General features: G+C 42.6%; 1 long non-coding RNA gene across 3 annotated transcripts; it reads left to right on the forward strand.

Moving 5' to 3' along the window:
• Nucleotides 1–15,545: 15,545 nt before the first annotated feature.
• Nucleotides 15,546–19,997, forward strand: LOC311509150. Of its 3 annotated transcripts, none has more exons than XR_014699799.1 (10): nt 15,546–15,690; nt 15,852–16,046; nt 16,503–16,535; nt 16,926–16,974; nt 17,132–17,170; nt 17,941–17,994; nt 18,165–18,203; nt 18,386–18,439; nt 18,614–18,652; nt 19,461–19,997. It is a non-coding gene; the product is annotated as an uncharacterized lncRNA (long non-coding RNA). The 3 variants fall into 3 exon arrangements; XR_014699800.1 differs by having other exon boundaries at nt 15,547–15,690; nt 15,852–16,043; XR_014699801.1 differs by lacking the exon at nt 15,852–16,046 and having other exon boundaries at nt 15,547–15,690.
• Nucleotides 19,998–20,884: the final 887 nt, after the last annotated feature.

The following is a 20,884-nucleotide window of genomic DNA, read 5'->3' on the forward strand; positions in this document are numbered from 1 at the left end:
CTTCAAACTTTCTTCAACTCGTGTGTTCTTTAGTCTATCATCACTTAGCAATAGCTGTCTTCGTGTGTCTTTAGTTGTGGTTGAACTGGTGGTGGGGGACAGTCTGGCCTTTATTACTGTAGTGGTTTGAATGGGTATCAATGAATTTTAATATATAAATGTGAAGTTGCAAAGAAAAAGTTTTGACATTGGACCTTCACATAAAAAATAAAAATTAAAGAGACATGAACACAGCTATCGCTGCTCGATAAAGGACTGAAGTTGTGACAAGGTTTTGCTGAGTGAATACCAGAGTCTCTGGTCTGCCTGCTTATGTTACGAGCATAAAAGTGACAATAAAACTTTCAACAAAACGTCACAACTTCAGTCTTTCATCAAGTAGCAGTGTCTGTCTTGGCGTCTCTTTCATTGTGGTTTCCTGTGTTGTTAGTTGATTTTCATCCTCACATTTACAGCTGGTGATGGGGGACTAAACTTCTTCGCTAAACTGCTTTGAATGGGCATCAATGAATTTTAATCTGGCACTTTTTGTTAAATGATTTCATTGGTAAATGTTTGATTTGAAGGATTTCAGGTTAACTCAGAGAAATAAACATTCACATTCAGTCTCATTTATTCGTAAATTCAAATTACCCAAATGTTTGTTCCATGTGCTCCATCCACACCTGTCCAGGTAGAAGGCCAGACCGACAAACAGGAAGTGGAAGATTCCAATGTGATTCACAGAAGGGGGGGCTGGACTGTACCAAGCTGGGCATTGTAGAAGGGGTGTTTGGTAGTTGTAAATCATACAAAAATGTCCATTACATGCATTCATACAATTTCAGCATTCTTCTTAGATGTTTCACCTCTCTGAATCATCAGATGATTCTGTCTCTGAAATGACTCAGGTGGTGAGGGCCATCCTTCCTCTGGGTGAGGAGGACTTCCTTCAAGTCGCTGTCTGACCTGGAGATGAACACGCAACCTCCAAAACTTCACCACACCTGAGTTGCACGGTGAACGACAGATAAATGTCCTTTTAAAGCCTCAGACTGATGTTTCACCACCAAACCTCAATGCAGCGCTTTATCGGGAACACCAGTCCGACACCACAGACCTTTTATTTTTCCCCACAAACATTATTTCTGCCTCAGTAGTCGATACTTATTTTCCAGAAGGCAGAAACACATTTTGAAATTGTTCAATTTTAAAGCTTCCGTTTCACATTTAATAAAAAGAAATCTGTCCACAGAAAGCGACTTGACTGTTTCTGAGAGGTGACTCTGCTGACCTGAAGTCAGAAAGTTTCTCTGTGAACTCTGACCTCTGAGGAAAGGTACAGTATGAGACGGTGACGAAGTCAGACGACGACTCATCTTCAGTTTTCATCTGGAAAGAAAAGAAGACACATTTACTGTCAGACTGTTTTGGACATCAGATACTTCAACTTGCACCAGATTTAGCAGCAGCAGCAGCATGTTGACTGTGTTCTTGTGTTGGTTCATGTTTCTACACAGAGTTGATCAAATGTGACTGAGTGGTGAACACAGACTGAGAGGAAGCAGCAGGTCAGTCTGCAGAGTCTGTTTTTACTCCGTCAATGCCAAACATCAACACAAACAAACCAGACTAAAGAAGAAGAAAAAGAGACTCTGGAGAGGAAATGGAGAGAAGAATCCACAACGCGGAGACTGAAGCTCAAATAAATAATTGTTACACCTGATATTGAACCATTTAATGAACAGAGGACAGGAAGTGTTCTTTAAACCATAACGATCACTGCCCTCCAGTGGTCACTGTCTGTAACTGCAACTGTCCACATCCAATAACACTGATATTCATCGACTGCTGCATTTTAGCTCGGTATTTTATTACACCTACAGTCTCGTATTTTTATTATTTACCGGTAAATGAGCGACAAGTTTTTAATCAACCCTGAGCCAGAGCTGTTTGCACTTTCAAAACCTACCTCAAAGGATTGGGAGGCGACTGGTTTGATCCTTGGCCAGTTTCAGAAATCGTTGCTGTTTAACGCCCAAGTCTGTTTACAAGTGTTCTGGAGACTTGTGTTCGCTGCTCACAACATTTTCAAGTTAAACAGCCAAAGGAACACTGACAACATGTGACTAGATGGCTCAGACTGTTAGAAGACATCTTGGAGACTCTGAAGATGTGGGTTCGTCTCTTACGGGACTCGGTGAATTCTGAATCCCAGCAGTCAAAGCAAAGATTGAAAAGCGCCCGGAGGAAAAACTTGAAATGCGAAGGGGACTTGGAGGAGTGGTGGCTTCATTTGTGGCTTTAAGCCGCCAGCGACGCCCAGATCTGGTTTGAATCCAGCTCCTGGAGCACACTGCAGTGATATAAGACCAGTTAAACTTAAGTGAAGTTGCAACATAAAAGACAATTAAGCCAGTAAAAAAAAAAACACAATTAAGAGACACAAAGACAGATAAAGGACCACCAGAGTGTCTGGTCCACCTGGTTAGGTAACTAGCTTGAAGCCAAATGTTTTGACATTAGGCGTGTTCGACTTCATGCAGATCTGTGCAGATCTGACTTGACGTGATGCATGCTGGGTTGAACAAGTTCATTTTAACCAATCATATTCGAGGTCTATGAGCATGAACAACCCAGCATGCGTCACGTCAAGTCAGATCTGCACAGATCTGCATGAAGTCGAACACGCCTATAGATAAATATGGAAATATCGGGAAGTGTGTACAAAGTGCAACAAGAACAGTTGTCGCTCAAACTAGTTTCAAAGTGTAAGTGACACCCGTGGTGAGACAGTTCTGTAAACGCATTCAGATGTTTTTCATTTTGGTCGAGACGTACAGTGACTGTACGATCACAGGTTGTGGCTTCGAGTCGACTTCAGTGAGGCACCTTCAGTGAGTCGCGTGGTTTATGGGATGAGTAGTTCCTTCTCTCGGAAATGAAAATATGTACACAGTCTTGTACCTTTGACTTTTTTTGGACTTTCTCTTCGTTTTTTCACTCGAAATGATATGTTATATGCTTATGAGTTCAGCCGTAGCTGGTTATCCTAAGACATGCTCGAGAAATCTTTAGATACGGATTTTTCCAAAACGTCGATGGGAGAAATTAATGGGAACCGTACTTCCGGCACCTCCGCCCTCTTTGGCTGTGGGCGGGACTGTGACGCTCTATGTATATCCATAGACATATATCCATATATCTATGGGTAACTACCGTTAACCACCACTCAACTCGACACCCAGAATGCATTTCACGGTTGTTAGAGACGAAGTCGAACTTGTCCAGTGCGAACGACCAAGTACGCAAGTCAGAATGTCGCCGACTTGGTATTGATAAACGCCCAGGCTCTTGATTTCCCACCTGAATCATGTGCATATCAATAGATTAAGTTTAATTCACCGCCATTACACAGCGACTGCATGACATTTTATCGCACATTACGCTGCTTTTGTGACAGTTTGTGACATCGGGTTTAACTTTTACACATGCGAGTGACTGCAACGATAATGGCGGCACAGCAGGGGGCGCCAGAGCCATACATTAACAAAAGCACTGCAGCCCCATAGGTCCCTACTCATTACCAGGAAATACATTATCACAAAGGCACACGCAACATTTAGTTAATTAGTGAATGGTACCAAACCATTGATGCGCATGTTGGAGCCCATTTGAATCCAGTTTACAGTGTCTTAACAGTACTCACAGTTCCTGGGATGCAGAGTGCTGATAGATATAGTCAGTGGCGGCTCCAGAGATTTTCTGTTGCAGGTGCTATGGAGATGCTCAACACTGAAGAGAAGGTGCTTTGAATGTTGGGGCGTTTCATTATTATGGACCACCCTTGGAATATATACACATGCGTACACACCCGCATTAACTATACTCGTTCCGCGAATATATGTAAAAGTATTCAACACAATATACATAAGCCTGCCAATGTAAACCTCCGAAAAGAATATTTCACACAATTCTGTCACAGTCGTCCCTCGTTTCAGAAATTGCCTACACAGAACATCTGAAAATGTCCTCTGTGTGTGTGTGTGGAACCATGTTGAACATTGGTTACACACACACAGGACATTCCATATACTCAATGAACGGTCCAAAATATCAGTAATCTTCCATGTATTTTTGTATATTTTGTATGTTTATTTTTTTTTTCCATGTTTGACATGTTTTTAGAATGTTTTCCTCTGATGATGTCATAATTCCTGTCCTACGATGATGATGTCATGCATTCCGGTCCCTCGATGATGATGTCATCAAATGTTTTTCTTTGATCTTCATTTGTGCCTTTGATCTTATTGAAGGTTTAAATAAGGTGTAAACCTTTGTCCACCTGTACATTCTTTAGTGCATATCAGAGTTTCATACTGACTGCAAGCGAGACAGCGATCACACGTGAACATATTTTCATTCATCATTTTTCATTGACATTTGGATAACACACCATTCCCCGAATAACAAGCATCAATGGCAACCAACGAAACAGCAAGAGAGTTGAATATCTTCGTAGGGAGCACACTGGGCGATTGCCTTAAAGTGGAGTCTTTCCTCGGAGAGGGCGGCTTTGGATTTGTTACCAAATGCTGCAATACAAAAACCAACGAGAAACTGGCCGTCAAGGTCAACAAGAACGATCCCGAGATTGTCCAACAGGCAAAAGTGGAAATTGACATGCTGAAGAAGCTCCGACGACTAGATCCAACTACCAGCCACATTGTAAAGTGGAACGGCTTTTTCTTTGACAAGACTCACATCTGTTTAAGCTTTGAACTCCTTGATCAAAGCCTGCATTACTATATACGAGAACAATACAACCAAGGTCTTCCCGTGACCGAGCTGAAACCAGTTTTATATCAGCTGGCCACAGCCATGTCCCACCTGAGCTCCATAGGAATAATACACGCAGACCTCAAACCTGAAAATGTGATGGTTGTGAACCGTCACCAGAAGCCGCTCCAAGTCAAAGTTATTGACTTTGGCCTGGCGCGTCCCGTGTCTGATCCCACTCGTGACTCCTTTGTGCAGACCCTATGGTACAGGGCGCCAGAGGTGATAATAGACGCCCCATTTAATGAGGCCATTGACATGTGGACACTGGGACTGATAGCGGCAGAGATGGTTACTGGGCGTACGCTCTACCCTGGAAATTCATCGTATGATGTTCTCCGGTTCATCATACAAACTCAGGGACAGCCTCCAGATAACATGTTATACTCTGGAGGGCATACATATTATTATTTTGAATTGGAGGAGGAGAACGGCCAAGAATCCTGGAAATTTAAGACCCCAGAAGAGTATGAGTATGAGACGGGACGCCCCGCTCAAGATACCAGATACATCAGACTTGAGAGTCTCGATGACCTTGAGCAAGTAATGAAAAACAGGAGAGGACATCACGATGATCAGCATCTATTGGTGGCCCTGATTAAAAGTATGCTGCACCTGGATGCTAATCAACGCATCAAACCCCTGGAGGTACTGAAGCATCCTTTCTTTGCATCCATCCTCCCTCAGAGCTCCTGTGCAGACACCAACAACGACATAATGGACACACTAGACAAGAACCCTCAAGTTAGCCAGCAGCAACCATCTGAGGACAACACAAACCCTCAAAATAATGACTACATAATAGGGGATATCATTGGGCAGGGCGGCTTTGGATTTGTTTTGAAATGTCATAATAACAAGACCAACCAACCCGCAGCCGTCAAAGTCAACAAAAACGAACCTGGAACAGTGAAACAGGCAAAACTGGAAATTAGCATTCTAAAACAGCTGCGATGTCTGGATCCAGATACTTGCAACATTGTAAAATGGAATGGCTTTTTCTTTGATTGGGAGGCAATATGTTTAGAATTTGAGCTCCTTGATCAAAGCCTGCACTGCTACATACAGGAACAATGCAAACAATGTCTTTGCATGACAGAAGTGAAGTCAGTTATACAACAGCTAGCCACAGCCTTGTCCCACCTGAGCTCCATAGGAATAATACACGCCGATCTCAAACCTGAAAATGTGATGGTTGTGAACCGCCATCAGAAACCGCTCAAAGTCAAACTTATTGACTTTGGCCTGGCGCATCCTGTGTCTGCAGCCACTCCTGGTGTCTGTGTGCAGACCATCTATTACAGGGCACCAGAGATAATACTAGGTATCCCCTATAATGAGGCTATTGACATGTGGTCTCTGGGACTGACAGCTGTGGCGATGATTACTGGGTATCCGCTCTACTCTGGAGATATAGACTACGATGTTCTTCGGTTCATCATAGACACTCAAGGTCAGCCAGCAGACCACATCTTACACCGTGGGATGGCGACTGAGTATTTTTTCCAGGCTGATGACAACAGCGGCCAACAATACTGGAGACTTAAAACCCCAGGAGAGTTTGAGAATGACACAGGATTACAAGCTAAAGATACCAGATTCATCAGGCTCAACTCTCTGGATGACCTTGAACAACTGATGAGAAGGAAGACAGGACACCACGATGATCAGCATCTGTTGGTGTCCCTCATAAAAAGCATGCTGCATCTAAATGCTATTCAACGCATCAAACCCCTGGAGGTTCTGAATCATCCTCTTTTTGCATCTAGTAAAGACATCTGCCAGCAGATTACAGAACCAGGAAACCCTGAGCCTAGGGTCCAAAGTTCAACTTCCTTCCTGGGTGATGCACCAGGGGAGAACGCAGAAGACCCTAACCCTCAGAATGACTACTTGGAGGACGACTTGCTCTGGTCGGGCAGCTCGAGCTTTGTCGCCAATCAGAGCTCCTCTGAAAACAGCTACACTGACATGGATTATGAGGACGGTCAGGTTATTCTGGAGCCTTTCTGCTTGCATGTCACAGAACCAGGAAACCCTGAGCCTAGGGTCCAAAGTTCAACTTCCTTCCTGGGTGATACACCAGGGGAGAACGCAGAAGACCCTAACCCTCAGAATTACTACTTGGAGGACGACTTGCTCTGGTCGGGCAGCTCGAGCTTTGTCACCACTCAGAGCTCCTCTGAAAACACCTACACTGACACGGACTATGAGGACGGTCAGGTAAGTCTGCAGCCTTTCTACTTGCAGATCACAGAACCAGGAAACCTTGAGCCTAGGGTCCAAAGTTCAACTTCCTTACCGGGTGATACGGAGGAGGAAAACAAAGAAGATATCACCACCCAGTCTGACACAAACCCTCAGAATAATGGCTTTATGGAGGAGGATTTCCCCTGGAAGGGAGGCTCTAGATTTTTCACCAAATGGTGCAATCCTGAAACCAACCAAGGCGTCAAACCACAGGAGGTTCTGTTGTCCCATGTCATTGCGTCCGGCCTCCCTCAGAGCTCCTCTGAAAACACCTACACTGACATGGACTATGAGGACGGTCAGGTTAGTCTGCAGCCTTTCTGCTTGCAGATCACAGAACCAGGAAACACTGAGCCGAGTGTCCAAATTTCAACTTCCTTACTGGGTGATACATCGAAGGAAAACAAAGAAGATATCACCATCCAGTCTGACACAAACCCTCTGTATAATGGCTACATGGAAGAGGATTTTCTCTGGAAGGGCAGCTCTAGATTTTTCACCAAATGGTGCAATCCCGAAACAAACCAAGGTTGTCCAAAGGTTGTCCAAAGTTCAACCTTCTTACCGGGTTATACAAGGGAGGAGAATACAGAGGACATCACCATCCAGTCTGGCATAAACCCTCAGAATAATGACTTTATGGAGGAGGATTTCCCCTGGAAGGAAGGCTCTAGATTTTTCACCAAATGGCGCAATCCTGAAACCAACCAAGGCGTCAAACCACAGGAGGTTCTGCTGTCCCCTGTCATTGCGTCCAGCTTCCCTCAGAGATCCTCTGACAACACCTACATTGACATGGACTATGATGACGGTCAGGTTAGTCTGCAGCCTTTCTGCCTGCAGATCACAGAACCAGGAAACACTGAGCCGAGTGTCCAAATTTCAACTTCCTGGGTGATAACGTCAGAGAAAAACAAAGAAGACGTCACCATCCAGTCTGGCATAAACCCTCAGAATAATGACTTTATGGAGGAGGATTTCTCCTGGAAGGGAGGCTCTAGATTTTTCACCAAATGGCGCAATCCTGAAACCAACCAAGGCATCAAAACACAGGAGGTTCTGCTGTCTCCTGTCATTGCGTCCAGCCACCCTCAGAGCTCCTCTGAAAACACCTACACTGACACGGACTATGAGGACGGTCAGGTAAGTCTGCAGCCTTTCTGCTTGCAGACCCCAGAACCAGGAAACACTGAGCCGAGTGTCCAAATTTCAACTTCCTGGGTGATAACATCAGAGAAAAACAAAGAAGACGTCACCATCCAGTCTGACACAAACCATCAGAATAACGGCTACATGTAAGAGGATTTCCTCTGGAAGGGCAGCTCTAGATTTTTCACCAAATGTCGCAATCCTGACACCAACCAGGGTTGTCTAAAGGTTGTCCAAAGTTCAACATGAAGGTTTCTCATTCATCCAGGTCATGGTATATCCAAAAACGGTTCAAAAAAAGGCAACTGGACTTCGTGTTTTTTGAGAAGACGTTTCACCACTCAGCTGAGTAGCTTTTTCAGTTCTAGGGGACTGGTGGGAAGTTTGAGGTTTAAATAGGAACTCCTACTGAAACGTGCTTGTTGTGTAAACAACCGGAAACCGGTGCAGCTAATTTCCATTAACGGTTGGGTACTTGCCTGTCGTTGAGGAGGGGGCAGTTTTCTCCTTGTCCTCTTTCCCTGTGAATGGTGCTCTAACGACCCTTGTCCATCAGAGGCTCCAGTGTCAAGGTGTGAATGGGGTTGAAACTTCCTGGGGACAGAAGTTGAAACTGTATTGTAAATAGATGGCAGATTAAATCTTAATCCACCTCCTCTGTTTAGAGGTTTTTCCAATCTGACATAGGTGGCTTCCTTTACTCCTCTTTCAAACTATCGGCCTTCTCTGGCTAAGATTTGGAAGTTGTTATCGTCAAAGGAGTGTCCTTTGTCCCTCAGGTGTAGGTGGACCGCTGAATCGTTTCCTGATAAGATGGCTCTCCTGTGTTGGTACATGCGTGTATGGATGGGTTGTTTGGTTTCCCCAATGTATAAGTCTGTACACTCCTCACTGCACTGAATATCATACACCACATTACTCTGTTTTCACCTGGGTGTTTTGTCTTTTGGGTGGACCAGTCTTTGCGTGTATTCCCTAGTTTGAAATAAACTGGAATGCTGTGTTTTCTGAAAATTCTCCTGAGTTTTTCCGATACCCCAGCCACGTAGGGGGTGACGATGTTCTTTCTTTTGTTGTATTCCTCCTCTCTGTCCTTTTTTGGGATATCTTTTTGAGCCTTTGACAAAGGCCCAGTTGGGATATCCACGTCTTGAGTGTCCGTTTGATGTTTGATGTTTCTGTTCCTTCTCCTTGCCATCCAGTCTTGTGCTCTGTGCTGAAGAGTTTCGATGAGCACTGACTGTACTCACATGGCAAGGAGAAGGAACAGAAACACAGAGAGGAGGAGTACAACAAAAGAAAGAACATTGTCATCCCCTGTGTGGCTGGAGTATCGGGTAAAACTCAGGAGAATTTTCAGAAAACGCCGCATTCCAGTTTTTTTTAAACCAGGGAATACACTAAGGCAAAGACTGGTCCACCCAAAAGACAAAACACCCAGGTGAAAACAGAGTAATGTGGTGTATGATATTGAGTGCAGTGAGGAGTGTACAGACTTATACATTGGGGAAACCTAACAACCCATCCATAGACGCATGTACCAACACAGGAGAGTCAGCTCATCGGGAAACGATTCGGCGGTCCACCCACACCTGAGCGACAAAGGACACTCCTTTGAAGATATCAACGTCCAATTCTTAGCCAGAAAAGCCCGATGGTTTGAAAGAGGAGTAAAGGAAGCCACCTATGTCAGATTGGAAAAACTTCTAAACAGAGGAGGTGGATTAAGATTTAATCTGCCATCCATTTACAGTACAGTTTCAACTTCTGTCCCCAAGAAGTTTCAACCCCATTCACACCTTGACACTGGAGCCTCTGATGGACAAGGGTCGTTAGAGCACCATTCACAGGGAAAGAGGACAAGGAGAAAACTGCCCCCTCCTCAACGACAGGTAAGTACCCAACCGTTAATGGGAATTAGCTGCACCGGTTTCCGGTTGTTTACACAACAAGCACGTTTCAGTAGGAGTTCCTATTTAAACTCAAACTTCCCACCAGTCCCCTAGAACTGAAGAAGCTACTCAGATGAGTGGTGAAACGTCTTCTCAAAAAACTCTGCAAGTACAGTACACATTTTGAACCTTTTTTGGATATACCATGACCTGGATGAATGAGAAACCTTCATGTTGAACTTTGCCACCAAAGGGCACAATCCTGAAACCAACCGAGGCATCAGCGACGTTATGCAGCGCCCTGTGTGTGTGTGTGTGTGTGTGTGTGTGTGTGTGTGTGTGTGTGTGTGTGTTTTCCCCGTGTTTGTGAGGGTTTTCCCCGGGCACTCCGGTTTCCTCCCACTTTACATCAAACAAACACTCGAGACATGTGGACGTCCCAACTGGGCCTTTCTCAAAGGCTCAAAAAGATATGCCAAAAAGGACAGAGAGGAGGAGTACAACAACCACCAAATGGCACAATCCTGAAACCAACCGAGGAATCAGCGACGTTATGCAGCTCCCTGTGTGTGTGTGTGTGTGTGTGTGTGTTTGTGTGTCTTTAGCATTACAATAAAAATTGGGCATTTTAATGAGTGTTAAGTTTAATTCTTATACAGCATCAAATAAAGAATATACAGAATCTTACTAAAGGTACTACTAAAGAATGTGTGTGTGTTGATAGGCAGACTTTGGGTTGTAGCTGACTGCTACATACATACATACATTTCCTCTCAGTTACAGGGGCCTTCTTGGCTAACAAGGAATCTTAGACAGGCTTTAGTTAGGGTTGGATGATATGTCGAGTTTTAAGATATATCAATATTATATCGATATACTTTATACTGCGCTAAAACTATACTTAGATAGCTGCCAAGTTGCCTGTTACTTCACCTTTTACAGTAATTTTTCATATAAATGTACAGCAGTATATGCCTTAGCTAGAAAATATGATTTTTGGTCCATATCGTACATCCCTAAATCACAAGCCTAATGGCGACGGTGGCAAGGAAGCACTCCCTTTTAACAGGAAGAAACCTTGAGTCATATGGTGGGACCCACCTGCCTTAGGCTGGCCGGGTAGAGACAGAAAAGAGAAGCGAGAGTACAGGAGGAACTAGAGAAACGTACATCTGTCATAGGTACATACATCTGACTAAACGCCAATGTTTTTTCACCGCCGTACTGGAGGTACAGTACTCACAGTTCCTGGGATGCAGAGTGCTGTTAGATATAGTCTGGCGAACCCCTCATTCAGCAGTATCCCGTCACGGTGGTCAAGAAACACGCCGTCAGGCTACGACCACATTTGCAGCCATCCAGTAGGTTCTCAGCAGCTTGGTGCAGTAAGTGTTTACCAAGAACAAGTCTCTGATACCGCTAGCACGAGGTGCTGACTAGCAACAGTCTGCTGTTTGGCATCAGCGCTAACCACCTCGCCTCTGTGCCGCCCAGTTACCGTACAATTAACATTAAAATGTACATAACATTTCCAGTGAAAAGAATGAGACGAGAAACAAATTAAGATGTATCACATCATTTACTTTTCAAGTATATCCGTAAAAAGATCTATAACAAAAATAACTCCATGGATCTATTGATGGATCTATGACAGAAAAAGACAGTTGAACTAGCAAGCAAGCTATGCAGCAATGAAATCAGCTGGACTGTCAACAACAACTTAAATCAAATCTGGTGTTTTACAAATCAAGTGATCAAGTTTTTAGTAAATCAGAAAAACTATACCAATTCAATAAAGAGTACAAAAAAAATCTGTTCAGGCATTTGTAAATCATGTTTTCTTTTGACTGACAAGTTAAAATGATAGTGAAATAGTTTTCAGCTTGTTCACTGTCATCTGGGCCCTCTCAACAATAACTCCTAAATGTGTCAATGTTCTCAGGCATGATCACTTTCAGCTGACTCATTCCTCATTCAAGTAGTAATACATTTTCAACTCAACTGCTTCTGTTCACTTTAAGGCCTTGTTCACAGTGACACTCCAAGATGTAATGCAGAAATACAGTTCTAATCAGATTCAATCTAATCAGATTCTAATTAAAATATTTCTAAGAAGGTTTGGCATGCAGTGTGAACAAAGCCTGCAGTTCAGTCAGATTCCTGATTCAGTTTAAGGCAGCAATACTTGGATATTCTTGGTAGAAAATATGATCACTGATACGCTGAGTCCGAGACATACCTGAAGAACCTAAGCCTCGAGGATTGCCCGTAGTGCCTCTGCAGTCTTGCCTTCTGCCTGTACAAGGTCATCAGTCATGTTGTGTATCGGTCAAGCTCCGAGTAGAATGTGTTGCGTAGGTTCACATTTGTATTGTGATGAAACTCTGAACAAACCTGAAGACAAACAAACACAGGCAGAATCAATAAATACTTATTTCTGGCATCGTGCACTGTCATACAGTTAACACTATCATAAGTGATGCGAGTGTGAGATAGATGGACTGATAGATGGGCTTTAAATGCATCAAAAGACTGAACACTACAAACGCAGTTGTCATAGGGGCATGGCAGAGGGCTAACTCTAGAAAAATGACTGTGTTGTAGGCGATAATGTCTGAACAATTGTACTCAGGTTTGAAACAATGCAGTGCACAACTTACATTTCCACTCCACTGCCATCCTAACCGTGACTAGCCTTAAAGTCAGACCTGATACAGTACTGGGATTCAGGAGGAACTGCTCATGCACGTCTCATCTTCCACTTGAGCCTGCAAGAGAGAGCAACAGTACAAATATTAACTTCATATATTACCACAGTGAAGTACATAACAAAGTATCACATTCTGGATATATAATACTTCCCTCAGCTCATTTAAACATAATGCATCATTAACATGCATCTTAATGCTCCTCAAATAAGATCTACAGATCAGCAACTAGTAAAAAGGTGGACTTAATTTAGTCAAAACTCTGTTTTTTCATAGCTTACTAAGATACAGGTAGATTTGTCAACTCCCTAAAAAATAAATAAGGGACACCTCATTGGCAGGGCCAGCAGACCCGACAGCCTCACCATTCCTGGCGTGGTGTATTTTTTTTTTTTTTTTTTTAGTGAAACTATTTTTTTACCCATTTGACTCGAACCTGATTTACTTGAATTAAATGCATATTTCTGAGTGATATGAACACATGGAAAAAACAAATTATTATTCAACAATTTATTTTTAATACAACGTAACAAAATTAGCAGAATAAAATAAACATCTTTCTTAAACAGAAACCTGTCCTGCTTAACTTAAAACTGTATAAATTAATATAAAACAATGTAAAGCAGAACATTCCTCTTGTAATAGTGCAATAAGAAAAGTGCAATAACATAAAGTGTGAGGAAAGGTTGTTGCTTTGTTTTCTTCCGGTATCTACTTCGCAAACGACAGTACCGCGAGACCTCGACCAATGAGCTGACAGCGGGATTCCCGCTGTCAGCTCATTGGCAGACAGACGGCCTGGGAATAAGTTTACCGTAAATGTTCATATAAAGCGCCCTGTTATTCACTCATTCTATTGACATTTCACACACTATTTTTGATTCCCACGGTAATAGGGGACAAAGTGCGTCCTGTTTCAGCTCAATACGGCGAAAAAGCGAAAATAAATAAACAACGAGGAGCTTGCTAGTTGCAGAATACGTTAACGATCAGATAACGATCCTTGCGCGCGCAAAGAAAACGACAAAACGTTTACTTACCAGATAAGGCCGCTTAATAAGAAAAGAAATGACACAAATCATAAAAGTATTTGCCCTGATTGACTTTCCACAGAAGCAAGGTGCATAGAAGGTATAAATCTCTCTGTCTCAAATTATCCGCCATTTTTTGATTCCTTTCTGATCTGCGTAAAGCACGTTGAGGACGTCAGACGTCACTGATACTGTACTTACAGTATCAGTTGATTCGGTATCAAGCAATGTGAAATACAAACTCCAGTACAATCAAAACGTCTTTCTGCTCAGAAAACGAATGCATTTATTTTTTGGTCAACTAAATACCAGGTTTTAAGTACTGAATAAATAATGTTAATAAGTTGCTACGACAGTTTGGGTTTACGGGGATCTGTCACCCACAATATTCCTCCTTGTGTCATGACTCGTGAGGCAATGGCAGCGTGACTTACACTGAACAAAAATATAAACGCAACACTTTTGTTTTTGCTCCCATTTTTCATTAGTTGAACTCAAAGATCTAAAACATTTTCTGTATACACAAAATAACCATTTCTCTCAAATATTGTTCACAAATGTGTGTAAATCTGTGATATTCAGGATATAATCCATCCCACCTCACAGGTGTGGCATATCAAGGTGCTGATTAGACAGCATGATTATTGCACAGGTGTGCCTTAGGCTGGCCAATGATCAGCCACAACATTAAAACCACTAACAGGAGGAGTATATAACATTGACCATCTTGTGACAATACAATGTCCTGCTGGTGAACGTTTGGACCTGTCATTCATCGGTGTGGATGTTACTTAGACATGTAGCACCCACCTAGACCAGACCAGACACCCCCACCCCATAGCAATGACACTCCTTGATGGCAGCAGCCATCCCCAGCAGGATGCAGCCTGACACAGGCACACACACAAAAATATTTTAGGAACGACTAAAAAACGTGAAAAACAGCACAAGGCGTTGACCTGGCCTCTAAATTCACTCGATTAGTGATCTAGTTTATGAAAAACAGAATTGCCAACACCAACCCCCAATTTTTTCATGACTACTCTCTAATCTAAGTAACCTCTAATCTCTTCCCCAGCCTGCCAGGAACATGTGGTCCAAAAGCTGAACGCGGTCGTTGAGAATCAGAAGCAGTTCCGCCTGCTAGCGCAGTAATCAGCAGCAGATCTGCTCGCGATGAAACTGAAACCTGTGCTACGCCAAAGAATGTTTTCCTCACTTCTATTGCATGTCCATTCCAGTGGAGGACGTTTCCAGCCATTCACATCGTATTCTCACTTTTAATAACTGACGTGCTTGTGTTTTTAGACAAGAAGATGACAGATCAGATGATGACGCCTGCCTGAATTTGAACTTGTTTATCCTATCATTAAACTTGTATGTGTACATCATGAATTTAGTCTCTCTATATGCTTATTTACTACGAATCTACCTGTATGCAGTGCATATCTCCTTAAGCATGCTGTAGGACACTTAAAAATGCTTTTAGTGATTCAATAAAGACGACAATGGTGTACATTTGCGGACATTACATTTCTAATTTCTGCATATATTGCTGTTACTGCTGCAACAGAGCACTAAGAATCTTAATCAACACACAGGTCTGCAGTATGTATTCAGAAAGCGGAGTGACATGGAAACACGATTACAACAGCAGTAGTGTGGGCGGGTCATCAATGATGTGGCGCCGCGTGGCTCCTGTCGGGCAGTGCTGCACAGACTCTGGCTACAAACTCACAAGATGGTGCTGCCCATATCCTCGGAAAACTAGCGTAATTTTGGCCAATGCAAGGAAGTGGGGATGCGTTGTCCATATTTACATACAGTCTATGCTCTGTTGTGGTAAGTGTATGGGTTAGTTGGCATGGAGTGCAGATGTATTGGAGTGTGCCTGATATCTAAAGCTTCACTGCCAAGCATCGGCTCTTAGAGCCAGCTCTATTGCGCATGACACATCACTAGTAACAGGACACCAAGCGAGGTTTTTCTGTTTTTCTGCCCAGGGTACGGGAAACAATCTGTGTCCAGAAATATCTGCTAGCTACGCGGCTCACACGAGGACGTAGACAGAAACCATAAAAAACTATCAAACAGCGAGTAGCAGCAGCAGAAGACCGAGGCTTTTACAGACAAGATGAAGTTTTTCTTGGGGGTTGTTGTACTTCTTTTTCTTGTTACTGGAGCTTTAACACAAGGTGGTAAGCCTGGAACAACTAACTATGTTGTGTAACGATAAATAAATAATAAATAGTGAATGTGGTTGTTAGTAGTAACCCTATGACTGTGAATCATGTCCCACTTTCCATCATGTGGACAATGTGTTCCTCAGAGCTTGATCCTGACAGAACAGTGACTTTAAATGTTGCTGCTTTTGAATCTTGTTTGCATTGCCCAAAACAATCAATTCGATTGTGTGTCATCGCAGGCAAATACACTGTGCGATTCTGTGCGACACCTAAACACAGAGCACATGTGCAGCTGCCATGAAGCAAAAACACTAAATACTGTATTATGTAGTTGTGGTTACTGACTCAAAAACAGTAGTGAGTCGAAACTGACGGATTGCCCTTTGCTGTAACACTCATAACTTTCTTGTCATGTGGTTCTGTCCATTGAATTGTAATGGTGTTCCTCATCATGTCTTCTTCAAACAGATTTCGACCTAGCAGATGCCCTCGGAGGTGATTGTGAGTGACTTTCTCTGTAGTGGGTCATTTTTACCAATAGATTTGGACAAACTTGGTTCGTCTTATAGGGCACTTAGTAACACACTGCATTCTTTTTGTTCCTTTAGTAACAATACCAAAACCAAAAGCCTTTGAGAAGCCCATAACAGCTCTCCACTCCTTGTGTATGATGCTGTAGATGTAATTCTATACTTTTTAATGCAAATGTGTGTCAGCAACAGCCAAAAAGGCATTTTGTTTTTGAGGAAGTCAGGAAAGCACTGAAGGAATTTCTTCAAAATTGGACTCCAGAATGAACTCATCAGAATCTGCTATTTGAAAGTGAAAAGTCAGTATCCTGATGAGATATCTCAGGAACACTCTGATGGAACTTTTTTTAATTTGGCACAGACGTCCACCTGGACTCAAGGATGAAGTGATAAGACTCTGGTATTCCAAGGTAAAATGTCAGCATGACTGCTGCCTCATGTTAAATGCGTGTGGATGAATATGAGAAGTTGGAACTAATCCTAACATGAATGTTTGCCCAAGAGTAATTGAAAAGGTATTTAGGTGTTACTTGGTCAGTGTGTAAAGACTGTATGGTTGTGTTTCAGATGACTTTGGATTGGATCTACATGATGTTTTCGGACCAGGTAAAACTGCTTGCAACTGAAGCTAACTACTCCTGTATGGGTTTTAAATGGCTGTTGATTTGATTGTTTACCTTAAACTATGTGCAATTCAAAATGACTTTAAATTACTTTGCAAGAGAAAACTCCTTCCTTTTACTTTGGGCCCGTCCACACGTACGAAAACGATCTTTTTCCTCTCCGTTTTCGATCATCGTTTCAAGAAATATCCGCGTCCACAAGGATCCGTTTCAGCACGACCGAAAACGCTACTTCCTATTCCAGGCCTATAAGTGGCGCTGTTTCGGTTTCAGAAATTCACCAAAAAGGGAGATGAAGATGCGGAGCATGCGCATAAAGCTTGAGCGCTGTTTACAAATCGCCTTTTTTTGCTCAGCGTGGTGGCACAGGAGCATGATATGTTGCCCTAGTAACCCTAATAGGCTCAACATCGTCTCCAGCATGAAAACTAGCATGTAGTCCGCCATTGTTGTTGATGTTGTTACGAGACGTCTCGCGGGATGTGGAAGGCTGCTCGGGAGTGTGGCGATGACGTCATCGTTTTCCCCGTTTTAGCCGTCCACAAAGAAACGCAAGAGCTGCGTTTGCGAATTTCTCTACCCTGGGACCCGTTTTCAGAAAAGTGCGTTTTAGGGCTATGCGTTTACAGGATACGTGTGGACGAAAGGCCAAAACGATGAAAAACTTATGCGTTTCGGCGTTTTTGCGTTTCTGTGTGGACGGGCCCTTTATCTACGATGAACTGATTCTTGCTATTATCTTTGTATCCACAGGCCCCACCCCCAAAACCGACAAAGATGCAGTCAAGCCCCCAAAGAGTGGGGGAGGTGAGTCTGGCAAGCGAGATTAGATGTTGATTAGTGGTCAAGAAGAGGTTGGCCCACAATTAACACTAGTTGACTCAAAAAACAAAACAAACAAAAAAAACAATTATATATTAACAAGGTATTTAGGTGTTATTTGGTCAGTGTGTAAAGACTGTGTGGTTGTGTTTCAGGTGGCTTTGGATTGGATCTACATGATGTTTTCGGACCAGGTAAAACTGCTTGCAACTGAAGCTAACTACTCCTGTATGGGTTTTAAATGGCTGTTGATTTGATTGTTTACCTTAAACTATGTGCAATTCAAAATGACTTTAAATTACTTTGCAAGAGAAAACTCCTTCCTTTTACTTTATCTACGATGAACTGATTCTTGCTATTATCTTTGTATCCACAGGCCCCACCCCCAAAACCAACAAACATGCAGTCAAGCCCCCAAAGAGTGGGGGAGGTGAGTCTGGCAAGCGAGATTAGATGTTGATTAGTGGTCAAGAAGAGGTTGGCCCACAATTAACACTAGTTGACTCAAAAAACAAAACAAAACAAAAAAAACAACAATTATATATTAACAAGGTAGTTAGGTGTTATTTGGTCAGTGTGTAAAGACTGTGTGGTTGTGTTTCAGGTGGCTTTGGATTTGATCTAGAGGATGTTTTCGGACCAGGTAAAACTGCTTGCAACTGAAGCTAACTACTCCTGTATGGGTTTTAAATGGCTGTTGATTTGATTGTTTACTTTAAACTATGTGCAATTCAAAATGGCTGTACTGTAAATTACTTTGCAAGAGAAAACTCCTTCCTTTTACTTTATCTACGATGAACTGATTCTTGCTATTATCTTTGTATCCACAGGCCCGCAATCAACACTGGTTGACTCAAAAAAAAAAAAAAATATATATATATATATAACTGAAGCTGCTGGTTTCACACCAGAACAGTTTTATTTTTTTCATTAAACTAACCAACTCGCAAGATGCTCCATCCCAACAGTACTCTTTCATTTATCTCATTTGACTGGGGTCTGTTGATGACCAGCTTATTACCTGTAACCGGAGGAAACAGTTTCATCTCCTTCTCCATTGAATTGTAGTATTTATCTCCAGGTTTCAAACAGGAGCATGGCAATCCTTTGTGTGGATGTTACTTAGACATGCAGCACCCACCTAGACCAGACCAGGCACCCCCACCCCATAGCAATGACACTCCTTGATGGCAGCAGCCATCCCCAGCAGGATCCAGCCTGACACAGACACACACACAAAAATATTTTAGGAACAACTCAAAAAACATGAAAAGAAAAAGATGTTGACCTGGCCTCCAAATTCACTAGATCCCACACTGATCAAGTATCTGTGGGATGCACCAGAGGCCCCTCCTCTTAACCCATAGGTTTCTAAAAGCGCCCACTAACAATGACACCACAGGACACCGTCAGAAGTCTCTAATCTAAGTAATCTGTAATCTCTTCCCCAGCCTCCCAGGGAAATGTGATCCAAAAACTGGACGCGATCATTGAGAATCAGAAGGAGCAGATCCGCCTGATGGTGCAGCTGATTGCTCAGTCATCTTCTGCTCGCCAGAACTGAAGTTAAGACCTCTGGCACGCCAAATAATGTGTTTTTGCCCCTCCTTCCATTTATCACATGCAATGTTTCTCTGTGGCTTCAACACATTTCCAGTTGTCCACATCTTATTGATGACGCCTTCCTGAACGTGAACTTATTGTTTATCCTGTTTTTGAACGTTCACTCAGACTTTGGCATTCAAATGTATATCATGTCTGTACTCTCTCTATATGCTGATTTACTGAACATCTACATCTACTCCCATAAGCATGCTGCAGGACATTTAAAAATGCTTTTAATGATTCAATAAAAATGACAATGGTGAACATTTGAATTCAGTCTTATGATTAAAGTTGAAACACCACCCTGGTGACCGATGCAGCGTATGAGCCGTAGCTAACCTGTTTGCAGTATCAAACGTGTACCCTTTACCAGAAGGGCAGTGGTTCAGCATATTCACCACCACCATTAATTAAGTTAAATTAATGGAGAGTTGGGGTTTTATTAGAAACATCTTAGAGTGTTGTCCACCAGGAAGTCACATGACTAGTGTCCGTTCACGACCAGGTGCTTATCTGTCATTGGAGAAAAAGGGCCATTTCAGCAAATTCTGGGAGTCTCTCAGTCCCATGCTTTATGTAAATAGGAATTTCCAAAAAAAAAAAAAAAAAAAAAAGAAAGTAGAAAATCCACATTCTCAGTGGTCTGTGGTATCACAGTTTCACCACTAGGGGGCAGCAGAGCATAGGCGGGAATCTCCAACTTGCAATCTCCACCTTCCTCAGAATGATTTCATGAATATCTGGACTCATCTTCCATAGACGCTTTATTATAGGATACTGTCATGACGTCGGTGATGTGGAAATGTGATGTGGAAAGATATTAAATCATATGATCTGAAGAAAGGCTGTATGCAGATGATCTGCCGCTTTTCATCTCAGACCCACATTCCTCTCCACCTGCTGCACTCTCCCTGCTCCATCAGTCTGGACTGATATCTGGGTATAAATTAAACCTGAGCAAGAGTGAACTATTCCCAATTAACGCTGAGGCGACGGGACTAGACTCTTCAAACATATCACTGAAACTTGAAAAAGAGAGTTTTACCTATCTGTGGGTGGTCATCACAAGGCAGTACAAAAGCATCTACAAAGAAAACTTTGTCCAATGCCTGAACCAGATAAAACGAGACGTTACAATGTGGTCTCAGTCCTCAATGGGGCGAATCAACTCGGTGAAAATGACAATACTGCCTAAATTCTTATATCTTTTTCAACATGTCCCTATGTCCCTATTTTTATACTCAAATCCTTTTTTTTTTTTTTTTACTCG

The sequence above is a fragment of the Chelon labrosus genome (genome assembly GCF_963514085.1).
Source record: "Chelon labrosus genome assembly, chromosome: 24".
NCBI lineage: Eukaryota > Metazoa > Chordata > Actinopteri > Mugiliformes > Mugilidae > Chelon > Chelon labrosus.